The sequence below is a fragment of the Dromaius novaehollandiae genome, chromosome 2 (genome assembly GCF_036370855.1).
Source record: "Dromaius novaehollandiae isolate bDroNov1 chromosome 2, bDroNov1.hap1, whole genome shotgun sequence".
In the NCBI taxonomy this organism is placed as follows: Eukaryota; Metazoa; Chordata; class Aves; order Casuariiformes; family Dromaiidae; genus Dromaius; species Dromaius novaehollandiae.
The window spans coordinates 111,191,275-111,204,842 of record NC_088099.1 but is presented as its reverse complement, the minus strand read 5'-3'; positions in this window follow the sequence as shown (position 1 = coordinate 111,204,842).

Below are 13,568 nucleotides of genomic sequence, written 5' to 3'. Positions count from 1 at the left end.
TTCCCGTTGCTTTTTTTGTGCAGTGCTACTCTGAAAACTGAGAAATATTTATTAAGAATAAACTCCATTGAGATCAATAGAGAGAAATTGAAGGGAACTACACTATTTTTCACTTAAATGTGAATATCTACACTTTTCTGAGAGCAGTAATATAATATGCTGCAGGATTAAAATTAAATTATTATTAAATTAAATTTAAAAAAAAAAGTGATTTAAGGCTGACACTTGGAATTATCCTCCAGCCACTTATGTTAGTGTTTGTCCAAACTTCAGCATGGAGAAGGGGACAGGAGGGTCAAACTATCTATTGAAATGATGTCTGAATGAACTGTAATTTTCTATTTTTGGATATAAAGTTGTACACTATTTTTTCTGACGATTGTAAAACACTTCACTTACAAATTTTTATGAAAAGACATATTCTACCAGCAGATGCTTCAGCTGTAATGAATGAAACTCCAAATACTTGAAGTTAAGGCTGAAACAAGTGTACACAGTGTGCTCAAGAATTTATAGACCTTGTTCATGTTAAAATCAGAGTCAAATACAGCACTGAATTCATTGACCCAGCATAGGCCTGTCCACATGATCTAGAAAAGATCATGAAATCTAGTTCTGCTTTCACTGAAGAAAATGGATCATGCCATTTTAGCTACAAGTCTGTGTCAATAAGCAACAATTTGATCAAATTTGGTGTTTGTGCAGGGTTCTAAGTGAAGGTGAAGAGTGTTTCTTAAACTTTCATTTCCATAATCTTTAAACTAACAGAGTAATAATAATAATAATAATAATAATACAACTAGGAAAAGAAAGTTAATTGTGCAATATTATCTTTTTTTGCGTAATAAGTAGAGTCTGAAATACTGTCAGAAATTCTTCATGCAGTATTTTCTGATGCAAACCTACAACCACTACCTCCAAACATCCCACCTGATCTCAGTTTATGCTCTGATCTACTAAAAATTTCCTCTCTCCTCATTTAGAATAAGTTGATATTTGGACAAAAAAGGAGAAATACAACATATTTATTATCAGTCTGTGCTTCTGCCTACTTTTTTGTTCTGTGTGACATTATGAAGCAAGTGTCCTTGTGAACAAGGACTTACTTTCATATTATGGACATTTGTGCAAGCTGCAAGGCATATATTTTAGTCTCATATTCCTTAACTACAGCTGCTATTTCTATGGAATAATTTACACATCGGCAGTATGAAATTTAATGAACTGTGAGTAGCAAAACCACCACATTGTTTTTGCAATATACTCTCTGAAATGAGATGGTGAGGAAAAGAAAATGTTAATTAATGCAGAAATTAGAAAAGGAAAGATTGGTTTGCATTTAAAATCTGCTATCCTGGGAGAATGTTGTCAGTATAGTATGGGGGCTTGCTTGCTCCTAATCTGTGATCATCCTGCATATGTCTCGAATCACTAGTACCTTAATGTTGTAGATCAGATATTTCCAATAACAGGATAGCCAAGCTGATTTATTCTTGACAGAGCAATAAGAGAATATTGAGAAGTTAAAATAAATCTAACCAATCAGAAAGGGAAAAACAATATGACTTCAACCCAGGAAAAACGGCTTACTGATTCATATTGATCAGGCTTTCCATTACAGCCTGCTAGATGCCTGTTTTCTTAAACCCTTCCTTCCTGTTTTATTGTCACAGAGTATTTATCCCAGTTTCACTAACCCTGTAGCTTCTAAAGGATTTTTACTGATTTAGTCTAGCTCTTCATCCCATGTGGCATCCTATCAGATAAGATACCTTTGCCAACTGCTCCTTACACAAATTGTTATAACACTTATAACAATATGCCCAACCTTTTTCTCTTTGCTTCCTTGTTGCTGATTCCAGTTGCTAAATAAGAAGCTTCATTTTTAGAACTTCACTATGGCAGAAAAATACATTACCTGGAAAGGATTCAAAAAATCAATTAATCTCTTTCCCTAAAGAAAGCAAAGTCAGCTATAACAAAAATTTGGTCAACAATTATTTATTTAGCCTCTTCATAAAGATATTCAGGTATGGGCACTCTACAGCTATCTCAAACAAGACAGAACAATAAGGTGCTTCAGGCTCCTTGTTATAACAAAATTTAAAGTCTAACTTGACTCTTCCTTGCAATTTAAGCCCATTGCTCTTTGTTTGATCAATAAGGACCTTGTTCAAAGAATTGTCAACTGACTCACAGTCTAAAGGAAAGTCAAAACAGTCCTAATTATTTGAGATTTTCCTCATTAGTCAGATCATGATTTGAAATCTTGTGTTTATTCTTATAGGGCTTTTCTGGACTTTCTCACATTGGTCTACATATTTTCTGAGGTACTATGGCCAAAAGTAACTACAGTATGCCAGCAATTTTTGGAAGAGTTGGATATATTATGATTAATACATCCCACCCTGATATATGTCTTCTTTAGCAACTATGTCAAATTATTGTCTCGTCTTCAATTTGTGATTTATTATAAATCCTGAAATTCCTTTTACCACTGTGCTACCCACCCTGTTTTTACCCATCCTGTACTTCTGCACTAGGTTGTTTCTGTATAGGCATGGCACTTTTGATTGCCCTATGGAATTTCTTAAAAACAACAACAACAAAACAAAACAAAAAGCAAAAAAAAAAGTTTGACCAATTTGTCAGGCATATTTAAAAACTTTAATCCCATCCTCTAGTGTCCTTGCAGTCCCTCCCAAATTTTTTTTTTTTTTATCAGTAAACTCAATAACATTCATTCTCGATTCCATCCTCCATGCCGTTAATGAAGACTTAAGACCAATCCCTGTGGAATTGTATTCAATAAATCTCTCTATGGTAATAACAGATTACTGATAATTACTCTCTGGGAGCAGCTTTTCTATCTGCTTTTCCTCCCACATTGTTGTAGTTTCACCAGTTTCATGTTTGCTTATCAGTATGTTATGCAAGATTCTTGAAAGCTTTAGGAAAGTCAAGATAAGACATTTGTTGAGTCTCCTACTCACAAGTACACAATTCTATCCTAGAAGAAACTAAGCCATAGGGAAGCAGTTTGTTTGTTTGCTTGTTTCTTCACTGCTGGAAGCTGCCAGTTTTCTAGCATTGATTTGCTCTCAGCTGATCTCTTCTTGAGGACTGAAGCAGACAAGGCAACCACAACTTTATCTTTCCTGACATCTTTTTTTGGTCGTTGTTTTTCTGTGTTGTGCAGAGTAAACCTTTCCTCAGTCTCTGCTTGCTCTGAATGCACTTACAGAAGAACTTTTTATGATCCTTCATTTTTATTAGGGTCATCTCATTCTTTGCTTTGGCCTTTCTGATCCCAACAAGCATATGCTATACACATGACTGTGTCCTCTGTAATAAGACCTAGTTTCCACCCCCTGATGCTGTTTCATTGTTTCAGTTAAACACCCATAGCAGCTCATATGAACTTATTTCTGAGTTAATTTTCCACCGTAATTTATACTCACACTAACAATTGCAATGCCAGACTTTCAGATTCAGACTTGTTCTTGCTGTTGACTGAAAAGATGACAGCTTAATTCCAAAATAGTGTGATGCCCTGAGATCAGCTTATAGAGAGGCGCTTTCACTCCTCAAGTGGGAGAGATGAGCATTAGGTATCTGAATACCTAATGAATTTTCAAAGAAGGCTATGGAAGATGATGTGTAATTAAAGTACCTCCAGCATCTTAACATTGACCTCATAAGTATCAAATATAAATAGTGATTAAATATTATGTTTTTGGAAAATAGCAAACCATTATGATAAAATCTAATTTAAAAATTTCTAATGTCTGCATTTAATTATTGTGAGAGTAAATCAAGCCTACCTGAGACAAATCTTCAGGGAAGTATTCCTTCTACTAGGAAAACTAACAGATTAATTCCTATACATTCTTGAAAGACTGAGGGTGAACAGAATCTCTTCAGTTGTTTCATATGTCATATTTTGAAAAAAATAAAGAACAAAATCAGAACCTGATTTTAAAATCTGTTTGGATTCCAGAGGCAGTGAAAGGGCAAAAAAGGGTCTTTATAACCACATATACTAAAAGACTGACTTTTTATCAAGGCTGATATTAAATATACTGTTAAGTCTCACATGAACAGTTGTGCTATACTTGAATTCAGTAGGCGTAATACATTTAAAATGCTGAACCCTTAGCAAGATTTTGGTCTCCATAATGAGTCTTTTTCTATTCATAGAAGTCCACCCATAAAGTCTCCAGGAGGCATCTCAAGAGTTCAAGGAAACGACAAAACAGAAAGAATGTGACCCCAAACTAGGACAAGGTTCTATTTAAGTGATAGATTTCATTGGAACTTAATTTTGTACTATCAGGATAACTTCTTCAAGAAAATATGGGTCAATCTATCAAAACAAGGATATTTTATTTCCCAGTGGTGGCTGACTGAAATAAAGCAGTGAGCACCAATAAACCCATGTGGTGCCTGGGTGGTGGGAGTTTAATTGCATTTTCTGTTTGGCAGGTAAGAAGTAGTGTCACCAGTAAATTCCACACTAACTTCTCTGGTAAGCATGATTCAATACCTCCCTGGCAATTTGTAGAAGCCTGGGCATTATAATTTGATTTTGATTGAAAAAGATATTGAAACATTTGTTATCCATGTATACCAATAGTGAGGACACCAGGTAAACCCATCTCTTGTTCCAGTCAGTGCTTCCTATGAGCATCTGGACAAAATTCGGAATTTCCTTTGCTTTAGTCCACCATTTTCACTTTCTTATCTTGTAGGGTTATTTTAAGGACAAAATCATCCACCCAAATACTATCTAGGTTTTAACTGAACAGGAGAGCAACTCATAGCAAATCAAAGTAACATTAATGAAGTCAGTGGGATTGTTCATAAGAGCTTACACGGCTTAAATCAGTAGTCCTATGTCATGGGTGAGAACTGCATATTTTGTAAGTGAATGTGAATCCATTTGTCCCTGGGAAATTGTAGAGACATCTGATTTGAGTTTAATGCTAGTAACTTCACTGGCAGTGTCAGTAACTGCAAACTTTCCAAGCGAGAGATTTTTTAGCCACTTTTCTAGAAACCTTTGCACACAGACATAGTGCCTGCTAAAATTTCAGGTGCTTCCAAAGGGAGATTAAATGTATTCATGAAATAGAGTTCATTGAAGGTTGCATAGATATTATGACTTGCTCAAGAATTTTCAGAGCTGCAAATTTTTAGAAGCTAGGTAAGTTTTCAAGGAGAATATTTTTTCTCTTTCTATTCTTGAGTATCTTATACTCTTTAAGTATTTGCTAGTAGCTATTGCTAGAGGCAGAATGGTGGGCTAGATGGATTTTAGTTCTGTTCAAGTGCAGTCGCTCTTATATTCTCCATCTAAATGAGGGTTGTTACTAACAGAACATATTCTCAGTCAAGTTAGATAACAGATGACTGAAAGTTAGTTTGTTGTTTTCTTTCCCTTATTTCAGCATGAAATTTTAGTGTTTTGTTAGCTAAAAATTGTTCTTCAACATACTCAGTGTTCTGAATTGTCTCAGATTGGGGAAAAAGAAAAAAAAATGCATTGTATTTGATTAACTCCACTCTTGGGAATTATCCTACTAATCTTCTATAAACAGAATGTGCAAACACAAAAGGTCAGAGCTGCATGAAATATTTTCCTTGCACAGAGTGTGTTGAGAACAATGCAGTTCATAATGAGCAAAGATTTGTAAATATCAAATTTGAATATACTGAAAGGCTCAGAAAAGAGAGAGAAAATCAAAATAATCATTAGGGTCTCACTTTGAAATGTGTCTGGTTTTTAGATTAATTTTTAGCTTCATTTTTGGATTTCTGTGGGTTTTTTTAAGTATTACTTTTTTAGGTCAAAACATTTGGCTGATTTGGAATAGTGTTTAATCATTTTTATTTTTTGCTGCCATCCTGAAAAAAGCATTATTTACACAGGTTGGCCAAAGATATTGGTCATGCATCAGACTGTGTGATAACCAATACTGTTTTTAACACCTTTAGATCTTATCTGTCTTTAGATGATTAGAAGCTGACTTGGCTATTAACTGCCATTTTATTTCTCTAACTCTTGCTGTACGGACTCATTTTCTACCTGTAGTGAATTCCAGATTACTTATTTCTGGTTTCAATTATTTAAAATTGTGCCTGTCTTGTTAGAAGATTAAAGATAGAGCATGCTGAGAGAGTCATTCTCTGTGGCTATTAGAAAGAGAAAAGTAGTATTTTTAGAATTCTTTCCATGGCACAGAATGTACAAAAAAAGTAAAATAACTGACACTATGAATTACAAAGAAAAACAAAAGGACTGGTTCAGAGCTAACAGTAGGCTAATCCTTTATTTTACAGATATTGTCTTTTTCTTTGTGGAACATTTCTATTTACATGGAACAGTACCCTGCCCTGCCCTCATCACTCAAAGGAAATTATTAGGAGATGTTTTAAGTACAAACAGTCTAAAATTACTTTGTAGAGTAATTTTAAAGCCTACTTGATTTTAGAAATTAAGAAATACAAATCCATATATAATGCATGCATATTATATAAGGTATCTTTAGCTATTTATTGATACATACTGCAATCACATATTTGCTGGGGGAAAAGGATCCAGCATCAAGGTCCTTGCTTGCAACGAGTAGAAGTTTCTTCCATCCTGCCCCCATTTTTCCAAAAAAAAAGCCATAGTCCAAAATATTTCAGACTGAGACAGATCAAGTTATTAGATGGTCCAGTTAGGAAGCAGTAACTGCAGAAATCACACTGCAATTTATAGACTTGTAGTAAAGAAGAAATTAACTGAAAGAACTGGCACATTTGCAATTGCCACTGCAATTTGCTTTAGGAAAAACCTGACCTAAAGCAACCTAAGTAATAGCAGTTTAGTAGAACCAAAAGTAGGATGCTACAAAATATTTGTGGAGGCATTTTTTAAACAAGTTTTTCATAAACACCCTTCAGCAGTAAGTGCCTGTTGATTAAGCTCCCAGAACTTTATAAGTACCATGCATTTGCAGTGTCCGCAGATCTCTCCACAAATTATCCCTGACCATTTTGTTACAAGCTCCACTACAGTCCATGAGGAATCCCTCTGCTCCACTGGAAACACTCCAGTGTTTTAATGAGACAGCCTTTTCTAAAATAATCTCAGATTGCCTTATGTTAATGAAGACGGCAGCTGTCACAGGGAAGAACAGCTCAGTTCGTATAGTTTAAACTAAATCAGAACTGAGGCAGTTTATTGGTACTTTAACAGTATGCAATTAACTATACTTTCAGGATCAGTATCAGTAGTACAACAGCTAAAACACAATATCAGACATTATCACACATAAATAAATACTTACAAATTTGTATGCATTCTTTCAAATGAATCCCCTCAAGATCTAACACTACACACACACACACACACACACACACACACACACACACACACACACGGACCATGTGGGTTACAAACACGGACCCCTCTCTTGGGAGTGCTACAGGGCTCCCCTGCCTGCAGATGCCTCTTGAGGGAGACATGGGTGCTGCAGCTCTGAATGCACCCACACTGCCCCCTTAACACGCATGCCGGTGAGCAGGGCCCCTACGGGGTCACATCCAACACCCCGGAGTGGGTCCCTCCTTCTCGCACCCCTGCTGCCCCTGGGCTGGTTCCTGGCCGCTCTCGGTGCTCGTGCTGTGAGACCTGCTCTGCCCAGCCTCAGCAGAGGTCACAATGCCGCTGGGTGGCCGTGGGCAGTGCCCAGCTGAGTTTCCCTGCTGCCCTGTTTTCCCACTCCAAGGTCTCTCCCTATTGCTTACAAACTGTCATGCTTCTCTTCTACTCTTTTCAAGCTGACCTCTTCTTTGTTTCAGGAGTGTCCTTGTAATGCCCTGGCTGGTCTTTCATCCAGCTGACGGTCGGGTCATCTTCCTCTTTAACAGGATCAGTTTTTGGCAAATGCCCTCCCAGACACTTTTATGTATGGTATGTATGGTATTCCCACTCACATTTCTCTTTTGACCTAACAAAACTACTTTTTCAGTTTTGCTTATGGTGGCTTCCATGCTATGTTTTGTGTTACTCTTCTGGAGGTTAGACTGTATTATACACTTTTGGCTCCCTAACATACTATTATAGTTGGAGATACATATCTATATTCTACTAGTGTGGGACACTGACGCTTTCAATGCTTAGCAAGTTTGCCTTTTCAATGCCTGGGGACAAATTCTGGCTTGTTGTTAGGCTTAGACTTGTTGGGAATGAGGGATAAGGGATAGATACAGGAAACACTGAAAATATTTCCCTCCTTTTTCTTCCCATACCGCTACTGAGATTTTTACTTTCTCTCTACTATTTGCTTTTGAGCCTTGGGCTATTAGCTTATTTACGTAGGTTAGCCCAAAAAGCTTCTTCTCTAAAGATTTTTCATAGCTTTCCTAAAGCAAGTTTTTTTTTCTACATATGTGTAGAAGTGACCAAGGAGGTCAATATTTTCTTTATCATCTCACTCTCTTGTTTTTGTTTGTTTGTCTGGGGTTTTTTTTGTTTTTGTTTTCCTATTACATGTAGCTTTGTAATCTAGGGAAACTTTCCAGAACTTCTGTGTCTTGGGTTTGGAGACTCTAAAATTACCAGCAGTACACCTCTGAGAGGATTTGAGACTTTGATAAAGAAGCTGCTTTCTGCAATATGAAACAGTACTGTGAGTGAATTTGTTGAAACTATAGAGGTCTTTCTCTTCCAAACTGCAGTAGAACAAACATCATTTGGTTTTGTGTTATATTTTATTACCACATCTTTTCAAAATGTGAATTGGTCTTCTGCACAGGTGCTTTGCTAGTAGCATGGATATTCCCTGTTTAATGTAGATGATGAAGCTTCTGGTATGATTCCAGGATAAAAATGTAGTATGTTAAATGTATATCTTTTCTAAGTCTTTTTGACTGATTATTCATATTTAGCAGTTCCAGCTTTTCTGAATGCATCATTTTTGCAGCTTTTAAGAGGTCTTAGAAAATCTCACTGTGAGCATTTGCTGCAACTCCAATCTTTACTGTTCCACCTTCAAACACAACACATACTGTTGGACTTTGAGAAATACTGTGATACAGAGTAACGTCAGTGTCCAGAAGAGGCTATTTCCCTAATCTGAGTTCTGGTGTCAGCATACAACACAAGGCCATGTTTAGATTTAGTTTAGTCAGCAGTTCCTATGAAAAAGCTGATGTTAAAGCTCTGGTTCAGAGTAGGGCTAGAAATGGGATTCAGCCGAATGCAAGTTGATAAATACTGATGAGGGCTGAAATGAGGAAGAGTTACCAGGCTATGGTTTGGCTTAGTTCATAAGAATCATTCGGCTGCACTTAGATATCAAATGTGTAGAAGTTCCTAAAATAGACTTGAGATTAGCTTAAGATTCAGTTGTGATAAAGGAAAGAGACCTACGTACGTTTTGCTTGGAAGTCCCATTCCCAGGAGTTCTGGAGTCAGCTGGAATAGCCAGCTACTCTAGTTACCTCTGACTCTTCTGACTTTTATTCTTCCACCTCTGACCACATCTTGGAGTAGCTCTATTTTGGATGTGTAAAGTCATTCTTAGGCAGATAGGCTGACAGTTTGCTATCTGGAATTCCCTCTAATGATGAAGTGACTTCTAAATAGCTGGTTTGGTCAGTCAAAAGAAGCAAAATGCAGCTAAGTGTATGGTCATAGGAGGATGTTGACAGTTGAATACTGACAGTTGTAATGATTTTCAGTTAGCTTGCTTTCTTTCAGTGTAACTGGCTAATCTGCAAAGGAGCAAACAATGCTCAGAAAAGAACTATACATTTCTTCTACTTAGTGTTTCTTCAGCACAGTCTTCCCCTCCTTGCCTCAGTACATCAATTGAGAGTGACAGAGAACCCACCTGGGATAGTGCAGATTTTATCTTTGCTTGACAAAGATAAACACAATAATGATTTTTTCTTTTACCTTCCCATTTTAGTAAGCAACATAAATAAAAGGAAATTCAAAGCGCAGAAAATCATTCACTAAAAAAGTATTAATGTTAGTGTCCTGAGTGACAGAGATCTTGTGAATAATTCATTGCATGATTAGCATATCAGAGCAGCTTTCTTTCCTGGAAAGATACCTTCCCAAAAAGTTCGGACCTTTGATTTGTACTTCTCTGCATGCCTTACTCATTTTGTAGGATTACTAGAGTTAATGCAGAGAAAGAAATAGCTTATTTTAAAATTTTAATTATGTAGTTTCTTACTATACATGCAGAAGGGGGTAAAGAAACCTGTATCATCCAAGGATGGCTGTTTCTTCAATCTTCTTCTTTTATCCATCAGATATAGAGCTTGTTTTATAACACAGTATGAGGTGATGGAGTTTTTTTGTCAGCAGCAATTTCATGCTTTGATATACAGTTTCTTGATCAAAACTACATGAAAATCATATTGATGGACTCACAATTGCAAGATGCCCCAAAATGACAGTGAATGAAGCTATTAATATAAGAAATAACATCCTAAGACTTCAGAAGAGGAACCATCCCTTCATGGGGATGCCTGATAATCTCTCTGTATTTAACAATCAGTCAAGCTTTCTGTTATGAGCACTCTGATTTTTTTTTCATATGTATATTCAATGTCTTGGCCTGTGTAAGGTAAATTCCATTGGCTTATGCATGGAATATGGCAATGGCTGTCAGCACAGATAAGTACTTTGTTCATCAAAATCAAAGTGTATTCAGGCATGTTTACCATTTTAGAAACAAAAATAACAAAAAGTAGAGCTCAAATAGTTGATGCTTTCTGAATTTTCTCACCCGTGGGAAGGAAAGGGGAAGGGGAAGGAGAAATAATTTTAATAATGACTTTAGAAGTATAGATCTGTTGGACCTCTCCTGGTCCAAAACACCTTTTAAGTCCTAGCAGCATTTATTTGTTAGAAAAATAGTCATTCATATAAGACATGTCTCTTAAAAACTATCGTCTTTGACACTTACTGCCAGGGTGCTGCTATACAAAAATCAACTGTGGCATGCTGTTAGGTAGATTCAGGAAAAAGAGAGTAAATCAGCGGACCTCCCCTGCCTCTGCAGTGATGAAGATGGATCAGAGTACCACACTGACACCAGAATGGTAAGAAAGAGTCACAGGGAAGATAGCAGCTACAGTCGGTAATTTAGGCAGCTGAGAACTGCTTGTGAATGGGAAGAAGAAATTTGCCATTAATTTGTCATTAGTTAATGGGGGAGGAGAGGAGGTTGGGAGATAGGATGAAAGATAAGCCATGGAGATATGGCATCACTTTGGCTCCAACAAGCAAGCTGTCCTGGAATAAGTTTCTGTCTCAAGTGTGCTACTGGAACGCTTCCATTCTGCATTAAAATTTTGGAGGAGGATTTGTACCAGAACTACCACTTTCCAGAACTCTCTAAGATACCTGTCAGACCGTGCCTCTCCATAGTTTTTAGTGATATGTTTCAAAATGCCATTTATTCTACTGAAGAAAAGACAATTTTTGATGTTCTTCAGTGAACCTTATAGAATAATAGGACTTGAAGGTATGGAATATGGGGGAGGGAATCACCTCACAGAAGAGTATTTTCTGCATATCTCCTCCAGAGGCAAACTACAAAGATTAGAAGGGGTTGCAATGCTTGTAACTCTTCTAAAAACTATTTTTAAAAACAGTATGAACAAACTAAACACGTGAAACTGCTTTACAAAAACAGCAGAAAGTTTAGCAAGAAAGTCCAGCACCAAAAAAAAATTATATGAGGGCTAAAAATAATGTATTATAGGGAAAAGAACAGAGCTCAACCTGTCTAATTTATCAAAGATTATTAAGCAGCAACCTGAGAAAATATGAAAAACTAAATGCCTCATTAATCTAGTAGGAAAAGACTTAAAGAGAACTAATGGCTGGAACATAAACCCAGACAAATTCAAACTTGAAATTATACATGAATGTTAACTTAAGCATGAGAGCAAACAAGAGGAATACGATGAATTATTTGTTTTTAGATTAAGCCAGGAAAATACGTTTTCTAAAAATATTAGTTACTGGGTCACAAAGGTAGCTAGAATTAATGGTTAGTTAGTAGGTAATATTCTGGTCAGGCTACATGATTTAATAGTTCCATATTCAGAAAAAAAAAGTGCATATGAAAAAAGAATGGATTTATAATCTTCAAAATGATAGTTTGAGATGAAAGTTTGTTAAAACAAGTTCAGGAAAATCATTGCTAGTTAATTATTACTTGCATTAGGTATATAGCAGTAATACTGTACAGGGTAAATTCCTATTTGAGTTTTTATCTAAGCTTTCATTTCCTCATGCATATCTATATAGTATTCTATTAAGATTTTTCAACCAAGCTTAGCTAGCTCTATGCATCCCAAGTGCTTTCACAGAAAATAGGGAATATAATACAAATAACGTACATAAGTCTCTTCATACCTAAGGCTGAAGTACAAGACAGTAAACTGATTTTTTGTATCTGAAAGAGGATCATAAGGAAGCAATGGCTAACTAGTATATAGACTTTGTTAACTGTGCTAACTTCTTTATGCTCTAAATAGCATCTGAGAATTCAAGACAGATAAGATCTCTTTTCTGTTATTACTTTTTTCAGATCTTCCTTTCTTCAGATAAAGAAATACTTAATCATCCCATTTCACCGCCATTCATTTCACATGAGGTGAAAGCACTTTTATTATAACCAAAGCCTGTAACATTGCAAATATTTCTGTTATCATTAGATAACTTCAGCATATAAGGACAGTAGAATTTACTGATAGTTCAGGACTTTTGTAAATTACTTACATTTAATAATCTGTGTTTAGATAGTGCTATTACAGACATTTATGATATTTTGAATCTCTGTCTTTTGAGCTCTGTATATCAAAGTCTAACTTTTGTCTGCTAAGATGTTTGAGTAATTATGAATTTATACCAGTTTTACAATATTTCTTTCATTGGAAATTGATATTCAAAGAATCTTCAAAAATTATTCTGTGTGAGGCACAGAGCATAATGCTCTAAAACAATGCTGGAACTACCACATTCCATCTGATCTGAAATCTGTTCAAAACTGTATCAAGTTTTGAAAATTGCCAATAAGCTGCTTCAAGATTTTCCTCCATCATGAAGATCAGATGTGAAGTTATCATGTTAATATTGACAGTTCTCCAAACTTTGGTTGATAATGAGTAAAGGATTACAATTCTGAATTCTGGTGCCAGTAGCATGGTTATTTAGATATGTTTTGGAATTCTGTTTGACATGAGGAATATTATCCATCTAAAAGAGGTATTCCTATCACACAATCTCAGGGCATATCTGGCCCTTATAGGCCAGAAAAATATATATATGTCTGCCTCTTCTGGAACACCTAAAAAGTATACATTTACCAGGTGACGATGTATAACATACACACAATAGAGGTGGTCCTTGAAAGATCTTCTGAGTGCACGCAGGTTAACTGTTTCCCAAAAACACAGTAGAGTCTACTGCAATGTGTAGACTTCAAGTTACTCCTCAAAACTTTAGAGCTATGTCAGTAGTAATAAGTTCAAGGATGCTCACAAGC